The sequence below is a fragment of the Bos indicus x Bos taurus genome, chromosome 4 (genome assembly GCF_003369695.1).
Source record: "Bos indicus x Bos taurus breed Angus x Brahman F1 hybrid chromosome 4, Bos_hybrid_MaternalHap_v2.0, whole genome shotgun sequence".
Classification (NCBI taxonomy): domain Eukaryota; kingdom Metazoa; phylum Chordata; class Mammalia; order Artiodactyla; family Bovidae; genus Bos; species Bos indicus x Bos taurus.
In genome coordinates this window covers 54544770-54565644 of record NC_040079.1, presented here as the reverse complement: position 1 = coordinate 54565644, position 20875 = coordinate 54544770, and the positions used below count along the sequence as shown (strand labels likewise).

Below are 20875 nucleotides of genomic sequence, written 5' to 3'. Positions count from 1 at the left end.
TGTTTCAAGAAATCCTTCTTATACCTCAGAGAAGTAGACTCAATTCAGATCATTTTCCCCACAAAAGTCTTAAATATTTTCTTCGTGTTTTTCCTAGGTAATTTGAAAGTCCACTATTTTAAACATGGCCATTTTCCCCATATATATTCTACTGAAAATTGATGGTTCAGAGAAAAGTTACTATGATATTTTCTTCACTTGTTGTATTATTTAAATATGTTGGTTCAGAATGATCTCATTAATTCTCATGGTAGAAGTTCACATTATCTACAAATAAGGAGTATTCTATATCCTCCCTTATAATAATCTTATTTCTATTTCATATCTACTGATTGATTACACTTGCCCTAAAGTGTTAGATAATAGTTGCTGCTGCTGCTAAGTCACTTCAGTCGTGTCCGACTCTGTGCGATCCAGAGACGGCAGCCCACCAGGCTCCCCCGTCCCTGGGATTCTATAGTTAGGTTGATGCAAAAGTAATTGTGGTTTCAGACTGTGAATTTTAAGTTGTTATAACTAGGCTCAAACACATCTTTATTAGTAAAAATAGGAACTATTACAATCAACACATTTTTGCCAATGAGAAATAAGTTGGTTTATTCCTGTAGCATAACGATCTGTGCTTCGGGATTCAGTGAACTCTTAGAAAACATTTTCTGAATCCTGCTGGTTGTGGAAGCAACTTTTTTCCCTGCAAAAAGTTGTTGAGATGCTTGAAGAAATTGTAGTAGGTTGGCAATAGGTCAGGTGAATGGATGGATGGGGCAGAACTTTGTAGCCCAGCTCCTTCAACTTTCAAAGCTTTGGTTGTGCAAAGTGTGGTTGGGCATTGGTCTGGGAAAGAACTGGGCCCTTTCTGTTGACCAGTGCTGGGTGCAGACATTACGGTTTTCGGTGCATCTCACTGATTTGCTGAGCATACTTCTCAGATGTAATGGTTTCTCCAAGATTCAGAAAGCTGTAGTGGACCCCTAAACAGTGACCATGACCTTTTGGGGGGGCAAGTTTGGCTTTGGAGCTTCTCAGTCCAGCCACTGAGTTGGTCATTGCAAGTTGTCATATAAAATCTACTTTTCATTGCATGTCATAATCCAATGAAGAAATGGCTCATTCTTGTTGTGTAGAATAAGATGACACTTCAAAACAACAATTTTTTTTTGGCTAGCTCATGAGGCACCCACTTATCAAGCTTTTTCACCTTTCCAATTTGCTTCAAACGCTGAACGATCATAGACGGGTCAACATTGAGTTCTTTAGCAGCTTCTCATGTAATTGTAAGAAGATCAGCTTTGATGACTGCTCTCAATTAGTCCTTGTTGACTTCCTATGCCCAGCCACTGAACTCCTCTTCGAGGCTCTCATCTCCTTTGTAAAACTTCTTGAACCACCACTGCCCTGTCTGTTTGTTAGCAGTTCCTGGGCCAAATGCGTTGCTGATGTTGCAAGTTGTCTCTGCTGCTTTACAACCCATTTTGAACTCAAACAAAAAGATTGCTTGAATTTGCTTTTTGTCTAACATCATTTCTAGAGTCTAAAATAAATATAAGTTAAATAGCAAGTAATAAATCATTAGCAAATATATATATAAAACAAGAAATGCACATTAAAATTATGTATAACAGTCATATTTATTAAGAATGTACTCCAATATCAAATGGCAAATTTCACAATGCAAAAACTGCAATTACGCTTGCCCCAACCTAGAAATAAGAATTTTTGTCTTATTGTTGATTTTAAATATTCTTAATGAGGTAAAAGAAGCTTGCCACTATTTCTAATTTTTCTAAGAATTTTTTGATCAGTGATGCTGAATATTTTTAAATGCTGACATAAAGCATCTATGGTGATGATTTTTTTTTATGTTCTGATCTGTTGATTAAGGGAATTAATAAATATTCTAACCTAAGCTATTCTTTCTGGAATAAAGCCTTACTATCCAGTACTCTTGCCTGGAAAATCCCATGGACGGAGGAGCCTGGTGGGCCGCAGTCCATGGGGTCGCTGAGGGTTGGACACGACTGACTTAACTTTCACTTTTCACTTTCATACATTGGAGAAGGAAATGGCAACCCACTCCAGTGTTCTTGCCTGGAGAATCCCAGGGATAGGGGAGCCTGGTGGGTTGCCGTCTGTGGGGTCGCACAGAGTCGGACACAACTGAAGCGACTTAGCAGCAGCAGCAGCAGCAGCAGCAGCAGCAGCAGCATACTCTATTATTACTCTGATGGATTGCTCTACTTAGTTTGGAAATATTTTATTTATAATTGCTTGCATGATCACTTCTTGACCTTTTGGCTAAGAACAAGTGTATAGATGCTTGTGTGCGTGTGTGCTCAGTTGTGTCCGACTCTTTGAGACCCCATAGACTGTAGCCTGTCAGGCTCTTCTGTCCATGAGATTTCCCAGGCAAGAATACTGGAATGGGTTGCCATTTCCTCTTCCAAGGGATCTTCCCGACCCAGAGATCTAACTCTATCTCCTGCATTGGCAAGTGAATTCTTTATCACTGAGCCATTTGGGAAGTCTCTTATAATTGATTTCATTGACATTGAAGTGCACTCATTCTTTAGTTTTCCTGTTCAGTTTATCTTATCAGGTTTCAATATCAATATTGTGTTAGTTTCTGAAAATGACTTAGGAAGCTTTTGTTCTTTCATTTGACCTAGAATAGATATATGATTGTGAAGCAATATGTTCTTCAAAGTCTATGCTATCTGGGTTATGATACTTTTAATGGTAGATATTCATCTAATTAACTCTCTAATCAATTTTATGATTTTTCGAGTCTCCCCTTCCTTCTGATTCTAATTAAGATATTTTCTGTAGTTCCTCAATGTAAATTCTCTCTAATATCTCTGCTAACTTTCTAGCATGGATCACTTATGGCATTAAAAATTAAGAAATCTCTGCACACTTTCAGAGAAGAGGAGTATTTAAATTTGCTGTAATTATACTTAGTTCTTTCCATGTTAAAGAATAGCCTGAACTCCTAGTACTATTGCTGTCAACTCACAGACCCTATAATCCATATGGATTCCATGTATCTATAACCATTGTCTTAGACTGAATAAATAGGTTTATTTCCATACATATTTGTTTAATTTCTGCCACTCCTGAATGACAGTAATCTCTATGGGTAACAGGAACCTTGTTTATGATGTTATTCATTATCTTGTTTGTACTCAACACATATTATTAAATGAATAAATCAAGGTGCAAGTGGATTAGTGCATTTAAAAATAGTATCAATTAACTTTAATAGTATTAGCTAACAAAAATGTCAGCCAGGAAACTTCAAGAAGTAAAATTGGCCAGGCCACCTAGAGCTCTCTCTAAGACTTCTACAAACTTCTGAGCAGGTTGCATTCTCTAGTCCTCTTCTGCATCCTAACTGTCTAAGATGTTTAAGGCTTCAATCCAGCATGAAACTTCTTTCTTCAACGTTCGCAACCAAAATTCCCTCACAGAATGCATTTCTGAGTTTATTAAACTATTGAAATTTGTGGATGAGTGGGTGAAGGTCCAAGGGAAAGAGTCGTTCCAGGGAACAAATCCATTTCCCCATTTGTAGCCTACCCCTCCACCTCTGCCTTCTTTCCTACATCCCTCCTTCTTTTCATCCTCTTGTATTGCCTCCCAGAACTCCAAACTTCTCACGCCAACCTATTCTCCTGACCTCCACATTCCCACCATTGCCCCCACATATATATCAGGCTCTTTTCCCAAAGAGAATTCTCTCCCTAGAAACAATCTTGGTATTAATGCTATTTGTTCCTAGCCTAACTCTTAGATAAAAGTGTCTCGGTCTTACTACATTTCCTTAGATATTAATAAGATTAATGTAATACAAATTAATTTTAAAGTGTTACTCAAATGCATAGCAACTTTTTATCATTATGTATTTTCACAAACAACAAATACTAAAAATTGACAACCTTATTGTACAGGAACATCTGTGGCAATCATTAGTGCCATTTACCAATATTTCCAGTTCTCTCCTTCTCAGCCCATACTAGGTTTGCAAATCTTGTGGTGGCATATGACTAGTTCTAGTGAATGAAAGGAAATAATGATTGTCACTTCTGAACCAGGCTTTAATGGCCAGTGGGACACCCTGCACAGCTCTACTCTTCCCTCTGCTTCTGTAATCAGAGATGATGGCTGCGCTATCAGCCTGTCAGCCCGGGTGATTGTGATGATCAGAGGCCTTCATGGATTCAGGATGATCTTTCTGGAGGACTTGATCCAGAAATAAAATTGGTGGCTGTAAGCTGTTAACATTTTAAAGTTGTTTGTTATCACTTACCCTAGCCTATGCTGACTAGTACAGAGTCTCCAACATCTTTTGATATGACAAGTCAGTTCAGTTCAGTCACTCAGTCATGTCCGACTTTTTGCGACCTTATGGACTGCAGCATACCAGGCCTCCCTGTCTGTCACCAGCTCCCAAAGTTTACACAAACTCATGTCCATTGAGCTGGTGATTTCATCCAACCATCTCATCCTCTGTCATCCCCTGCTCCTCCTGCCCTCAATCTTTCCCAGCATCAGGGGCTTTTCCAATGAGTCAGCTCTTAGCATGAGGTGGCCAAAGTATTGGAGTTTCACCTTCAACATTAGTCCTTCCAATGAATATTCAGGACTGATTTCCTTTAGAATGGACTGATTGGATCTCCTTGCAGTCCAAGGGACTCTCAAGAGTCTTCTCCAACACCACAGTTCAAAAGCATCAGTTCTTCAGTGCTCAGCTTTCCTTATGGTTCAACTCTCGCATCCATACATGACTACTGGAAAAACCATAGCTTTGACTAGATGGAACTTTGTTGGCAAAGTAATGTCTGTGCTTTTTAATATGCTGTCTAGGTTGGTCATAACTTTTCTTCCAAGGAGTAAGAGTCTTTTAATTTCATGGCTGTAGTCACCATCTGCAGTGATTTTGGAGCCCAAGAAAATAAAGTTGGTCATTGTTTCCACTGTTTTCCCATCTATTTGCCATGAAGTGATGGGACTGGATGCCATGATCTTAGTTTTCTGAATGTTGAGCTTTAAGCCAACTTTTCCACTCTCTTCTTTCACTTTCTTCAAGAGGCTTTTTAGCTCTTCTTTAGTTTCTGCCCTAAGGGTGATGTCATCTGCATATCTGAGGTTATTGCTATTTCTCCCAGCAATCACAATTGTGGTGCTGGAGCGGCCAGTGACTGAGAGGAGATCCCCCACGTCCAAGATCAGAGAAACCCCAGTAAGATGGTAGGCACTAGAGCGGCTGTGAGGAGATACCCCACGTCCAAGTGCAAAGGAGAAGCCCCAGCAAGATGGTAAGAGGGGCAAATTCACATTTAGAATCAAACCCCATTCCTGCCAGAGATGCTCAGAGGGCTCAGACAAACCTTGTGCACACCAGGACCCCGGGACCCCACAGAGGCTGAGACAGAACTGTGTTTGAGGTCTCCTGTGAGGTACGGGTCAGCAGTGGACTGCCACAGGGCAGGGGCTCTGAGTGCAGCAAACTTGGGTATGGCATAAGCCCTCTTGAAGGAGGTTGCCATTAACCCCACCACAGAGCTGCCAGAACTTACACAGGACTGGGAACTAGACTCTTAGAGGGTACAAACAGAACCTTGTGCACCAGGACCCAGGAGAAAGGAGCAGTGACGCCACAAGAGACTGACCCAGACTTGCCTGTGAGTGTCCAGAAGTCCCCACTGGAGGCATGGGTTGGTGGTGGCCTGCTGCAGGGTTAGGGGCATTGAATGTAGCAGTACATACATGGGATCTTTCCCTGGTGGCTCAGAGGGTAAAGCATCTGCCTGCAATGCAGGAGACTCGGGTTCAATCCTTGGGTTGGGAAGATCCCCTGGAGAAGGAAATGGCAACCCACTCCAGTATTCTTGCCTGGAAAATCCCATGGACAGAGGAGCCTGGTAGGCTACAGTCCATGGGGTCGCAAAGAGTCGGACATGACTGAGCAACTTCAATTTTTTTTCACTTTCACCATTATCTTCATCACCTCCACCATAGTTTGGCCCCAATAAATAGCAGGGTGGGAACACAGCTCCACCTGTCAACAGAAAATTGGGTTAAAGATTTACTGAGCATGGCCTGCCCATCAGAACAAGACCCAGTTTCCCCCTCAGTCAGTCTCTCCCATCAGGAAGCTTCCATAAGCCTCTTATCCTTCTCCATCAGAGGGCAGACAGACTGAAAACCACAATCACAGAAAACTAAACAGTCTAATCACATGGACCACAGCCTTGTCTAACTCAGTGAAACTATGAACCATGCCGTATAGGGCCACCCAAGATGGACGGGTCATGGTGGAGAGTTCTGACAAAATGTGGTCCACTGGAGAAGGGAGTGGCAAACCACTTCAGTATTCCTGCCATGAGCAGTATGAAAGTATGACATGAAAAGTAACTTCTCATATTTGAAAAGGCTGTAAGCTTCTCATTTTCAGAGTAGCTGACGGCCATTATAGCTTCTGAAATCCTAAGACAGGGAATGAATGATCCAGAGCATATTCATGCTCTTTGGGTTCACACTGGTCCCACTCAACAAACATTAGCGTAAACACTTCAAGAGCACCAAAGGTCTTATATTTTGCTTGGATCCTCCTCCTCACCCCTTGTGAATATTACAGTGACAAGCCCATACAAATTTTATCATTTCCTGTTGCTGTTGTTCGTTTAGTTGTGTCCTACTGTTTGTGTCCCCATGAACTGCAGCACCCCAGGTTTCCCTGTCCTTCGCCATCTCCCAGAATTTTCTTAAATTCATGTCCATTAAGTCAATGATGCCATCCAACCATCTCATCCTCTGTCACCCCCTTCTCCTGCCTTCAATCTTTCCCAGAATCAGGGTGTTTTCCAATGAGTCTGCTCTTTGCATAAGGTGGCCAAAGTATTGGAGCTTCAGCTTCATCATCAGTCCTTCCAATGAATATTAAGGACTGATTTCCTTTAGGATTGACTGGTTGGATTTACTTGCAGTCCAAGGGACTCTCAAGAGTCTTCTCCAGCACCACAGTTTGAAAGCGTCAATTCTTTGGCACTCAACCTACTTTATGGTCCAACTCTCACATCCATACATGACTACTGGAAAAACCATAGCTTTGACTATATGGACCTTGGTCGGCAAAGTAATGTCTCTGCTTTTTAATACACTGTCTAGGTTTGTCATAGCTTTTCTTCCAAGGAGCAAGTATCTTTTAATTTCATGGTTACAGTCATGGTCCACAGTAATTTTGGAGCCCACTTGGCTTATTTATAACTTTGTCTTTTCCTTTGACTTTACATTAGTATGTAACTAAAATCACTGAAAAAGAATAAATAAAAAGGACTATAAAACTAAGACTATAGAAAAAAACTGCAAAAACATTGATATGCATAAACTCACAAACTCTAAACTCAACTTGGGAATTCTAATTTGGCAGCCATGACAAAAAGAGAAATAGGACATTGCTACATAAATTTTCTTACTGAAAAGTAGGCAGCATTCCAGGTTTCTGGAGGGAAATGCATGGAGAAGTAAGAAAGCATGTTATAAATTAGAAAAGGAAATAAGGGTAAGGTAAAGGGAGCTCCACTTCTCATTTGGGACCTGTAAAGAGAACAATATGCTTGATGGACAGATTTCCTAGGCTGCCAAGCCCAAATACTGGGATTTCTGGTAAAACCACAACTAGCCACTGATTATACACACACACACACACACACACACACACACACACAAATTCAATTTGATTTAAATGTCTAATTTTTATATAAGTTAAAATTGGATCCCATTCTTCTTTTTCCTTATCTAATACTAAACTGACAAAGCTAATCAGGAAACCCTTATATTAATGACAGATGACCATTAAAAAAAATCTCTGACCACAGGGGACTGTTATTTTCCTGGCACAAACTACGAAGATTGCTATAAAACTGCAACGCATTGCTTGGTGGTGGTGGGGTGTGTGTGTTTGTGTGTGCACGCACACCCATGTGTGTTTTAATGGAGCTGGTTTAGCTACAAACAATATCAGAAGATAATTTAAACACATTTTTAGGTAAGAGCTCTTTTCTTCTGAACAGAAGAGAAGCTAAAAACTAAAAGAAATGAGTATAAAAGTGAAAAATTAAAGTCTTGTGAAGAAATGAGCAAAATATACCAGATGGAATAATATTAACTTATTGAATATAGAGAAATATCTTTTGTAAAAACTACAGAGGTTCAACTCATCCCCATTCATTTCTTCAATAACTATTTACCAAGTGTTTTCTTGAGGTTGCCAGGAGAAATATCAATAACCTCAGATACACAGATGACACCACCTTTATGGCAGAAAGTGAAGAAGAACTAAAGAGCCTCTTGATGAAAGTGAAAGAGGAAAGTGAAAAAGTTGGCTTAAAACTCAGCATTCATAAAACTAAGATCATGGCATCTGGTCCCATCACTTCATGGCAAATAGATGGGGAAACAGTGGAAACAGTGAGAGACTTTATTTTCTTGGGCTCCAAAATCACTGCAGATGATGACTGCAGCCATGAAATTAAAAGATGCTTGCTCCTTAGAAGAAGAGCTATGACCAACCTAGACAGCATATTAAAAAGCAGAGACATTACTTAGCCGACAATGGTCCATCTATCTAGTCAAAGTTGTGGTTTTTCCAGTAGTCATGTATGGATGTGAGAGTTGGACTATAAAGAAAGCTGAATGCTGAAGAATTGATGCTTTTGAAATGTGGTGTTGGAGAAGATTCTTAAGAGTCCCTTGGACTGCAAGGAAATCCAACCAGTCCATCCTAAAGGAAATCAGTCCTGAGTATTCATTGGAAGGATTGATGCTGAAGCTGAAACTCCAATACTTTGGCCACCTGACGCTAAGAGCTGACTCATTGGAAAAGACCCTGATGCTGGGAAAGCTTGAAGGTAGAAGGAGACAGGGACGACAGAGGATGAGATGGTTGGATGGCATCACCGACTCGATGGACACGAGTTTGAGCACGCTCCAGGAGTTGGTGAGGGACAGGGAAGCCTGGCGTGCTGCAGTCCATGGGGTCACAAAGAGTCGGACATGACCAAGTGACTGAATCATACTGAATTGAAGCATTTTCTCCATACCAGGCACAATTCTAAGTTCTGGAATATGACAGCAGACAAAGGAGAGAAAAATATCTGCCCTAGTGGAATTTACATTCTCAGAGATAGGGAAAGAGACAGACAGTAAATAAATCATAACATTCTAGAAAGTAAGAAGTGCTATGAAGAAAACCAAAGCAGAGAAGGGGGGTGCAGCTTGTTTCCAGCATCCTGAGTTGTTCTTGGCCCACGGAAGGGGCTCCACATGTATCTGAGAAGCAGTAGTCAAGAGTTCAGTGCCTTCCTCACAAGCCAGTGTCTGGCATTTGAAACTTTAGAGACTTAATATACTATGTCTTGATTGTTTCAAGTAGCACCGTAGAGGTGCTAACAAAGCATAAAGATAAGACTCCCAACTTGAAAGTTTGGTGAACAGATAAATATATCAATAAACATTTAACATAGTGCCAAGAATCAAGAACAATGAAGAATAAGTGGGGTAATGGGATAGTAAGTTTTGTGAGACAGTTTAGAAAAGGGCAATAGGGAAGACCTCTCTGAACAGAAACCCAAATAAATGAGGGGTACAAGGCTATGGTTTTTCCTGTGGTCATGTATGGATGTGAGAGTTGGACTGTGAAGAAAGCTGAGTGCCAAAGAATTGCTGCTTTTGAACTGTGGTGTTGGAGAAGACTCTTGAGAGTCCCTTGGACTGCAAGGAGATCCAACCAGTCCATTCTGAAGGAGATCAGCCCTGGGATTTCTTTGGAAGGAATGATGCTAAAGCTGAAACTCCAGTACATTGGCCACCTCATGAGAAGAGTTGACTCATTGGAAAAGACTCTGATGCTGGGAGGGATTGGGGGCAGGAGGAGAAGGGGACAACAGAGGATGAGATGGCTGGATGGCATCACTGACTCAATGGACGTGAGTTTGAGTGAACTCTGATAGCTGGTGATGGACAGGGAGGCCTGGCGTGCTGCAATTCATGGGGTCGCAAAGAGTCGGACACGACTGGGTGACTGAACTGAACTGAACTGAAAAACACTCTAAGTATTTTGGGAAGGTTATTTTAGGCAGAGAGAAAAAAATGTTCAAACTAAGACGGGAAAGTGCTTTGTACACTTGAAGAAGAACAAGGAGGCCAGTATGGAGTGACTGACATGAGGAATGACAATCTTTCTTTCAGGGACTCTCTGACCCACCATTTATTTTAACTTTTACCATATGCAAAACCAGAGAGTGCTATTAAAAAATGTGGGTAGGACCTGTGCAAAGACACGACAAAACCCAGCCAGCCATGAAACACATGAAACTTTCCCTGACATGAGTCTTACGACTAAATCCCACAAGAAGTGCCCTTTGTTTGGTTTTGTCCACAAAGCCAGAAAGTTCTGAGGCCAGTTTAAGCCCAGCCATTTTGACACTACTGTTTGCTTACTTAACCATTGCCAGTTTTTGCTGCTTGCTTATCTTACTGCTGCCAATTTTACAACAACTCTGATTTTTCAGCCAGTTTGTTTATTCGTCATCTCACTCCCTGGCCTTTGTCAGAGTTACGTGTAAAGTATAAGAGGCATAATGCATTCAGATAAGGGAAGTTTGGCAGAGTCTTGCCTGGGTTTTTTTTTTTTTTTTTTTTGAGAGAACATGCATTAAGAGAGGGGTGCTTGGTGAAAAGTAATGAATAGTGATGGGAGTGAAGAAGAGCCAATCAAGAAATTTTTGGCAAGAGGAGAAAATACTCAGTGTCTTCATTTTGACCTGGCACATTTCTCCCTAAAAGGCAAATTATAAAACTTTGAGAAGGTAATTGTTTCTGCTGAATTCTCTCAACCACCAACGGTACAATACTATAGAGCATGAAGCCATGTGTGTGAGGGTCCTTCCTCTAGTAACAGTGCCAGACAAAACTTACTCTGTACATTTTAACTAGTAGCCAAATCCTGCTTCGTCACTTGAGAAAACTGCATTGTTTTGTTTTGTGAATTGATCTGAAGTATACAGAGGACTTGATTACACAGAGAAAATGGCTTCTGAATATGTGTATATGTGTTCCCAAAAAGACATGGACAAAAATATTATATTGGTACTATTCATAATAAGCTAAAGTAGGTAAATATATCAAATGTCCAGCAATAGTAGATTGGATAAACTATAGTATATTCTTTAAAAATACTACACAACAATAAAAAATAACAAATTAATGCTACACACAGCAACTGAAAATGTTGAATGAAAAAAACAAAAACAAAAAATAGTACATAATATATGATTTCATTTATATACAAATCAAAAGCAGGCAAAACCTATTAATGGTGGTTTTGGTTGATTATAGAAATAGCTTTACAGTGGAAATTTTCTGTATGATGCAAGGAGTTCAGATTGATGCTCTGTGACAACCTCAATGGGTGGGATGGGGTAGGAGGTGGGAAAAGGAGGTTCAAGAGGAAGATCACAAGTATAATTATGGCTGATTCATGTTGGTGTTTGGCAGAGACCAACACTATTATAAAGCAATTATCTTCCGATGTAAAAAATAGTAAAATATATGGCTTCAATAATTTGAAGACCTTTGCATCTCATCCCTGGAAACTAGACTGGCTTTGTGACTTTCTTTGATGAATAAAATGTGACAAAGTGGTATCAATATTGAGACTGTGTGTGTTCGTTGCTCAGTCGTATCTGACTCTTTCAACCCTTTGGACTGTAGCCCACCAGGCTCTTCTGTCCTTGGGATTCTCCAAGGAAGAATACTGGAGTCAGTTGCCATTTCCTCCTCCAGGGAATCTGCCCAACCCACTGATCAAACTGGCATCTCCAAGTCTCCTGTGTGCAGGCAGATTCTTTACCTGCTGAGCCATTGGGGAAGCCCATAGTACTGAGCTGAGGCCTGAAGAAATCTTGCAACTTCTATTCCTGCTACTGTTGCAATTCTGCCACTAGGAGAATAAGCCTCAGTTGGCTTGTTTTGGGGATTACATAGAGGAAAACCTTGACACTCTAGCCAACCTGCCCCCAGGCAATCTAGCAGCCACCTTCTGATGCAGGAATAAATCTCTGTGGCCCCTTTAAGATTATCTGAGCCATATCCAGATCAAGAGAACTTCCCAGCTGAGCTGAACCCAAATTGCCAACCCACAGAATTGTAAGTGACTGTTGTCTGAAGCCACTTAGTTTTGGAGTGTATCTAACAGATACAGTGGTAGAAGAGATAGCAGTAATTGATATACCCGCTAATAGGGTCTTCTAGTGTGTTTACATCAATAATATCCTGTTTCCTGATCCAAATTTTGATAGCACTTATGCATTCACACTAAGATTCACTGAACTGTATAATTATGATATTTGTGCATATATATCATAGCCCTGGGTATTCTTTGGAAGGAATGTTGAAGCTGAAACTCCAGTACTTTGGCCACCTCATGTGAAGAGTTGACTCATTGGAAAAGACTCTGATGCTGGGAGGGATTGGGGGCAGGAGGAGAAGGGGATAACAGAGGATGAGATGGCTGGATGGCATCACCGACTCAATGGACGTGAGTTTGAGTGAATTCCGATAGTTGGTAATGGACAGGGAGGCCTGGCGTGCTGTGATTCATGGGGTCACAAAGAGTCAGACACGACTGAGCCACTGAACTGAACTGAACTGAACATACATACATAGCATGTGTATTTTACTTCAGTTTAAAAAGTAGAAATAAAATAAAAATTTTATGTACTGTTATGGTATAATTTCCTAGATATATAGTTAAGGAAGAAAATAAGAGATCAGAAGAAGGCATATGGTATCTACTATTTATGTAAAAAAAAGAACAAAGAATATGTGCATCTGCTTATGTGTGTATATGTGTATGTGACTTCTTTACTTGTATATGCATCCTTTATATCTTTAAATATACATAAGAAACTCAATAATACTGCTTCATGCTTCCTTCAAGAGGGGAATGGGTAACTAGGGGATGGAATAGGAAAAGAGAGACAATTTTCACTGCCTATTATTTTACACTTTTTGAATATGACCACACATGCTTATCACCTTGTTTTAAATTCAATAGTTAAATTATAATTCTAAAAGACCATTCTCCTAGGTACTCTACTGTAACAGACCACATAAAATCAGAGGGAGCAAATATCAAGAGAGATGCTAGAGAAATACTCAGCTACATGAGGTCAAGAGGAAGGATTTGGTATGGGAAATAAAATACCACACTCACAGCTGTAATTTGCCACCCAAGTCTGCGATCAAGAAAAACCAGCCCTTGGATTTGAATTGTTTTACATGGCAGTTATATGGGCTTGCTCACAACTTAGTGGAATAAAGATGAAAGAATGAGTCCAGAGAACTGATTAGAAACCAAAAATATGCCTATAAATGTACAGTTATCTCTCTGTGCCAACAGTTCCACAACTAAGGATTCAACCAACCACAGGTTGTGTAGCACTGCAGTATGTATTTATTGGGGAAAAAAATTGTGCATAAGTGATTTGAACACACAAAATTCAAACCCATACTGTTCAACTAGAGTTTGCTTCTAAGAGAGATTCCAGAGCGCTTACTTGAGCCCTCCACCACCTGAGGGAACAGTGAGAAGGCTCTGTCTGTGGACCAGAACACAGACTCTCCAGACCCTAAATCCGCCAGCATCTTCACCTTGGACCTCCCAGGCTCCAGAACTGTGAGAAATAAACTTCTGTTACTTTTACACCACTCTTTCTATTGTGTTCTATAATAGCAGCCTTCCCAAATGGACTAAGACACCTCTCCTTTCATTATGTTTCTTTCAAGTAGTCACTTCTCTGCTACCATGGTATTCAGCTAATAGTCTTTGTTGGGGGTCTCACCCAAGCAGCATGGCTTCAGAGCCTGCATATTTAACTGCTCTATGCTATGGTTTTCCACACTGAAGGAAAAGTAGGAGGCTGAGAAATTATCAACACAGGGACCAATTCTCATCTTTAAAAAGGGTTAGATAAAGGCTTGGTTGATGTAGGATTCTTTCAATCATAGAAAACAACAATCAATGCATATCTTTTGTTTGAAATATTTACCTAGACTTCCTAAACTACCAGGAAAAAAAAAAACACCTGTATAATTGTTGACTCTTGCTCTTTGCTTCAGCTACATAATCTTGGCTTTATGGTTCCCTGAGGAACTTTGGAGTTGAAACCCAGTGTATTTTCTCACCATCATCCTCTCCAGAGGTCCCCGTAGTGTGGGGCATTTGCCAAGTGCTAAATGGAAGGCGTCTGGCAGGGCTTTCCAGAGCCTGTCTGATCTTCCTTCCAGCCTCTCCTTGATCACCAGAAAAAGGGATGCCCACTAGAGAGCTACCATGAAAACTTCGAAAGTATCATACATTTTGGTATTATAAAACCATGTTCTAGGCTCACCCTGCTGCTTTCAGAGAATTGCATTGGCAACCCAGATGCCTCACTGCTTTTCACTGATACATGGGGTTACAGAGGAGCACACTAGGCTACAGATTCATTTGAATCAAGAAGAGGCAGCCTACACTTACAAAGTACTTGTGCCTTGGAGCACCATGGGCAGTGGCCCTGCCTGATGAGACATGGTCTGTAATACTGCCCACAGGCTCCGACGTGGGACAATATCACTGGCTATTCAATGTGGTTCCTCCCCCATTTCCACTCCTAATTCCTTTCCTTTCCTTACCACTCTAGTATATTCATTATTTAACCTTTGAATCTACATGCGATATATCTGTGTCGATGTCATGTTGCATAAAATATAGAGTAGCTATTTTGTGTGTGTGTTTAATTATTGTCATGGTGTTACACTATTAATCATTTTCCTTTTTTTATGTCACCCCATATTATAAAACCTAACCTTGTTGCTCCATCTACACTTAGCCCATTATTGTTGATGGTATATCCGCATTTCATTTACACATTCTCCTGGTGATCTCCAACTCCTTCAAGCCATCTTGCTATGACCTTTGGTAACATGCATGAACTGAGACTGTTCTTTAACTTTGAAATCAGACTTGGCACAGAATTATATTCAGGGAAGCACTATTTTGATACACTAAAATAACTGAAAAGCTGTTTAAATACTTTACATATATTCTTTTTCCTGTTTAACTCTCATTCAAATCTGCCTTTATAATTTTCGGTCTTTTTTAACTGCCACTCTCCCCCTTTTCTAGGTCATTCTTTCTATTATTTCTCTTCCATTTCCAATAGAATACAATCTTTCACTTTATCCTCATTCTCTGTCCACTCATATTCCTCCTTATCTTAGCCAGAAGCCAGGTAGGGGGAGGAACCATAAAGGAAAGCTTGACATTTACTTTTTCCCCAACTTTTTCTTTTGAGTCTCTGTTGGCTCAGACGGTAAAGCGCCTGTCTGCAATGCAGGAGACCCAGGTTCGATCCCTGGGCCAGGAAAATCCCCTGGAGAAGGCAATGGCACCCCACTCCAGTACTCTTGCCTGGAAAATCCCATGGATGGAGGAGCCTGGTAGGCTACAGTCCATGGGGTCGCAAAGAGTCGGACACGACTGAGTGATGTCACTTTCACTTGGCTTTCTCTATAAGAAATGACAGTTCTGACTGGGGAAGTTTGCTTTTCACTATGGCTGTACTGTATTTAGGCAAACTGAAAATATGTTTAAGAATGATGTGTGACCGCTGTCATATGCATTAATTTATTCCTGGTGATTTTAAATGAACTAAATGTATGTTCACTTGATACATCGCATAAGATATGATAGACTTCCACTAGGAGCCCTGAGCACTCCAGTCAGTACTTACCTCACAGATGAATGCCTGCCCCTCAGCGCCCTTGGCACTCCCAAGACCCAGACTCTGCTCTAAGAAAAGAGAATAAGCATCATTACTTTCTAACATACTCTATTGTTTATGTAGTCACCATGTTTGGTTCTTGTCTGCAACTCTTTGGTCCCTAAGAGCAAGTGTCTGTGTCTACTGTGTTCTCTGCTGTTTTCAAAGCACAGAGAACAGTGCCTACTGAGCGTGTAGTACAAATCTGATAAACAGTGGATGAACACATGATTGAATGAATGCCCTCCAGTGCTGCTCCCTGGCCTTTGGAGGGTTACTTCTCTGGGACACATCCATAAATCCCACATTAAGTTCTTCCTGGGAGCATCAGCCTTGACCTCCCTCAATTCTCCTCCAGACGGCACCTCATAGCACGTCCTTGTTGCCTCCAGTTGGGAGGTCTCTTCCTGCCGAAGTCTCCTTATCTGCAAGGAAGCCCTCCTGAGTGGAGTTCATTTTCAAATAACCTGCAGATCCAGCCCCTGCCAGGAGACTCACGTCCAATCCATGAGAAACAGGCCCCTCTGTCCCCCGCTCCAGGGAGGCTCAGCTTGCTCTCAGTGCACCCTCTCCTGCTTGCTCATCACAACGCCAGTGGCCTTTAACTTGAGTCTACCGGGCACATACCGGGAGTCTCACCAGCTCCCACTATCTCTAGGCTGCAGGTTTTTCAGGCCTTTCCCAGGAGAGGTTTATAGAAGAAAACACACCCTCCTTTCCCCCATGAGGGTGGGGACAGCGGGGAAGACACCAAACTCTATTACCTGGTCTCCTCAGCCTCAACATTTTGATATATTCAAGAAATCACTAAAAATGTTCAGACACCACCTTTTGCAAATCCTGTAAATTTGGGGCATACTAAAAAAAAAAATTATTCATTGTTTATCTGAAATTCAAATTTAACTGAGCAAGTTTTATTTCATTTGGCAGCCTTATACACAGCAGGTGTACTTCGCATGTTGAAATAAAGACTGTTAAGATCTATTATTTTTCTTTGACCTTCAGCACCCAAACAAAACACTGCCAAATAAGCACATCCACAGAACACCATGCTAAACCATATAGCACTCCCCAGGTGTTATGGATCCTGTTTACATTGTTCTGTGCTCTCTTCTGTCACTCTGTATCTATACAACTAGATTTTATGCATTTCTGTATTTTTATCTACTAGAATGGATTCCTCAATATGCAATGTCTCTAAAGTTCATTCCTTTAGCAGAAGTCATATTAAAACTTTTTATATGGTGGAGGTGGACATTATTAATATTAAACTTCAGAAAGTCTCAAGCAAATTTTTCTCTTTCATCGAGAATGGTTTGCTCCAATATTTGGTGTAGTTTCCAGCCTGTTATTTTCTGAGAAGTAGCCTGACCTGTCCTAGGTTGTCTTCAAGAATTTTATGTGCAGAATCACTGCTGCCCCAGGACAAAAATGAAGCTGTGGTTTCTTAAATAAATGAATCAACTTGAAGTGATACCTTTCTCAATGCCTCATTAATATATCTCTAAAGACACACAACAATAAAAATTCATTGCATCCGTGAAAATTAGAACAATGAGCTTGTTTCCAAATACCAGGAGAATCTAGCTTTAATGTCCCTATAACCAGATTCAAAAGCATCACTCCACAACAAGGGACACTGTAAGTTTTATTTCTTAAGAAAACAAAATTTTAAAAGTACGCCTGAAAGAAGGAAGAAAGATCTTTTGTATCTCCTGCACTGTATGATTCTAGTTGAGAAATACATCAACGGTACTCACCAGAAAACTAGTCATCTAGCCCTTCATGGAGCTCATGTTATTTTTTAGGACAGCCAGATGGTAATTTCTCATTTCACTCACCCCCGCCTCGCCCCTATCTACATCCAGAGACTTCAACTCTTCAGAAAACACCTGGACAAGACTTAGGTTGTGGGCTACCAGCATAGTAGTCTCCATAAATAAAACAAAATAGGCCTGGGAGAAGATAGAAATAGAAGCAGTAAAACCAGGGCTATAGTTTTCCATGCAGTCCATCTGTTTCATGTGCTTGAGCGCCGACGATGGACGTAGGAGGGGATCCCATTTCTGTCTGAGGGAGCAGAACTAGACAGGAAACGTGTGAGGTGCTGGGCTCACCAACCTACCTTCCATCTGTGACTCCAGGAAGGAGATTTAGCCACTACAGAAGTGGTCAGAGCACAGGGGCTGGGTTACCCTTCCACTGGCTTCCCTGGTAAGGATGGAGCAAACTGAAACGTCAGGGGGAAATTAAGAGAAAGGTAACACTTTCTGAAAGACTCAGAAAAAACCGATAACTCTAGACATTTTTGCTTACATAAGCAAAAAAAATGTTTTATTTCAATAGATGATGCGATGAAATGTAAAAAGGTTAGTGATAAAATAGAACAATAAGGAATAAGATGAGAAGAAAGTAGGGTTTACTAAAGTAAGACATGGCTATATGGAAAGGAAATTTTCAAAAGGCAGAATGAAACCCTTACTTAAAGCAGAAATAGCAGAATTGGCATTGACATACTGAATAAGTAATATAGAGGACAAACTTGAGAATTCATTATAGAACAAAGAGGGAAATGACAAAAATGGAAACGGAGAGAAAAAATGATGGGTACAAAAACGCAAAGATCAACTGATGATCTAAGTGGTAGTCTACATGAAAATTTTGGTGAGTCAGGTAAAGACTGTTGGATCAATATTCAAGAATTTCTTCTAAAGAGGATAGCATAGCAAAGTTCACAGGAAAGGCATAAAATGAGAGAAAATATTTGAATTGCTTAAATGTAAAAGGGATTGCCATCCAGAACAGTAAGGAATGCCTCCAAATCAGCAAGGAAGAGGGAGGGAAGAAGGGAGGGAGGGAGAAGTAAGTGAATGAACAACCCACCCAGAAAATGGGCAAAGGATCTGGAAACTAAATTCACTGAAAGGAAAGCCCAAACTAAGAACACAAAAAGAAGTTCAATCTCACTAGAAATTAGAGAAATGCAATTCAAAACAAGATGTAACTCTTCATTGATCCAAATAGCAAAAACAGGAAAGTTAAGTTATATGTAAAGTGCTGGTAAGGGTGAAGAGAGTGGGTAAAATTATAGTTGCCTTTCAGGAGTGTAAGCTGGCAGGGAATAAAATATGTGAATACCTCTTGACCCATGCGGAGAAGGCAATGGCAATCCACTCCAGTACTATTGCCTGGAGAATCCTGTGAATGGAGGAGCCTGATAGGCTGCAGTCCATGGGGTCGCTAAGAGTCAGACATGAGTGAGCGACTTCACCTTCACTTTTCACTTTCATGCATTGGAGAAGGCAATGGCAACCCACTCCAGTGTTCTTGCCTGGAGAATCCCAGGGATGGAGGAACCTGGTGGGCTGCAATCTATGGGGTCGCATAGAGTCGGACATGACTGACGCGACTTAGCAGCAGCAGCAGCTAGACCGGTGAACATCAGAAGCAGCAGCAGAAGCTGGAGGAGGAGATAGAAGCAGGAAGAGAGGGACAGAGGAAGGAACAAAGTGAAAGGACAATCGATAATTAACCCAAGAAGAAGAAAGTAAAACAACAAATAGAATTAGGAGACATAAGCCAAAACCATTTTGATTTTTTTCACTTTTCTGTAATTTTCATTTTTAATAATGTATTTTATAACATATATGTATTATGCATGATTCTATAATGCATAATACATAAATATCAAAAACAAGTTATTTTTAAGCATCCATAATCCCACCACCCGAGGTTTATAACTACTGCTAACATTTGGTATATTTCTTTTGGAACATTTTCTATGCATAAGCACTTTCCCAAATCATTAAACATTCTTCAAAAATGATTTCATTATGTTTAAAGATGGCATAGCATTACATTAATTGAACGTACCATAATAATTTCTAATTGTGTCTCCATTATAGAAATTGTAGTTATTTCCAAATTTAAAATTAGAATTAAATAACTTCTACACCAATTTTGTTAGCATCCCAATTACTTTTTTACCATGCATTTGTAGATGTAGGATGACTATGTTTAAACATTGTTAAGACTCCAAATTCCATATTGTACCATTTCCTATAATCAATAAGATTATAGAAGTTAATACTTCTTCCTACTGTGTGAAACCTCAACATAACTGACCCTGTACTTTTTAAAGCTTTTGCCAATTTAATAAGTGAAATATTATAACATTGCTTAAATCTGCCATTTTTATTAGTAGTAAGTTTAACATTTACAGACCATCTGTTTATACTGACCTCCCCCAGCTCTGGGTGTTATCATCATCTTCTTGTGGGGCTCTGACACCCTATTCACAATTGCCACAAGCGCCTGCCCTCATTAGCACCCCAACTCCCAATTCCTTTTACTCTTTTTATATTTTGTCATAACAATTACCACATTCTTCTATATATTAAAACTTATCTATTTATTGTTTCTCTTCTTTATTTTCTGTGTGTTTGTCTCCTCCCATTTCATAGAATCTTCCCAAAAACAAAGACCATTGCACATTTTGCTCATTGATAAATCCCAAGACTCAAGAAAAAGGCTTGCCCCATGGTAGCCTCTCAATAAATGTTGTGTTTTATTTTTAATAAGACAAATATTCCTTTGAAAATATCTAGTCCATCAATAGGTAAGTGGAGAAATAAACTATGGTACAACCATGAAATGGGATATTCTTTAGTGGTAAGAAGAAATGGGCTTTTAAATCATGAAAAGACTTGGGAAAATCTTAAATTTATATTGTTAAATGAAAGAAGTCAGCCTGAAAAGGCTACATATTGTGTAATTTCAACTAATTGACACACTGGGAAAAGGCAATACTATACAGGTAGTAAAAAAAAAAAATCGGTGGTTTCGGGGGATCAAGAGGGATGAACAGATGCAGCTTAGGAGAATTTTTGTGAAACTACCTGTATTCTACTATAATGGTGGATACATGGCTTAGAGCATTTGTCAAAATCCTAAGAACTATACAACACAAAGAGTGAGCCCTAATGTAAACTCTATATGGACTTAGTTAA

At 40.2% G+C, this 20875-nt stretch overlaps 1 pseudogene; it reads right to left on the bottom strand.

Moving 5' to 3' along the window:
- Positions 1-537: 537 nt before the first annotated feature.
- On the bottom strand, positions 538-1525 carry LOC113890906 (annotated as a pseudogene).
- Between the last annotated feature and the right edge of the window lie 19350 nt (positions 1526-20875).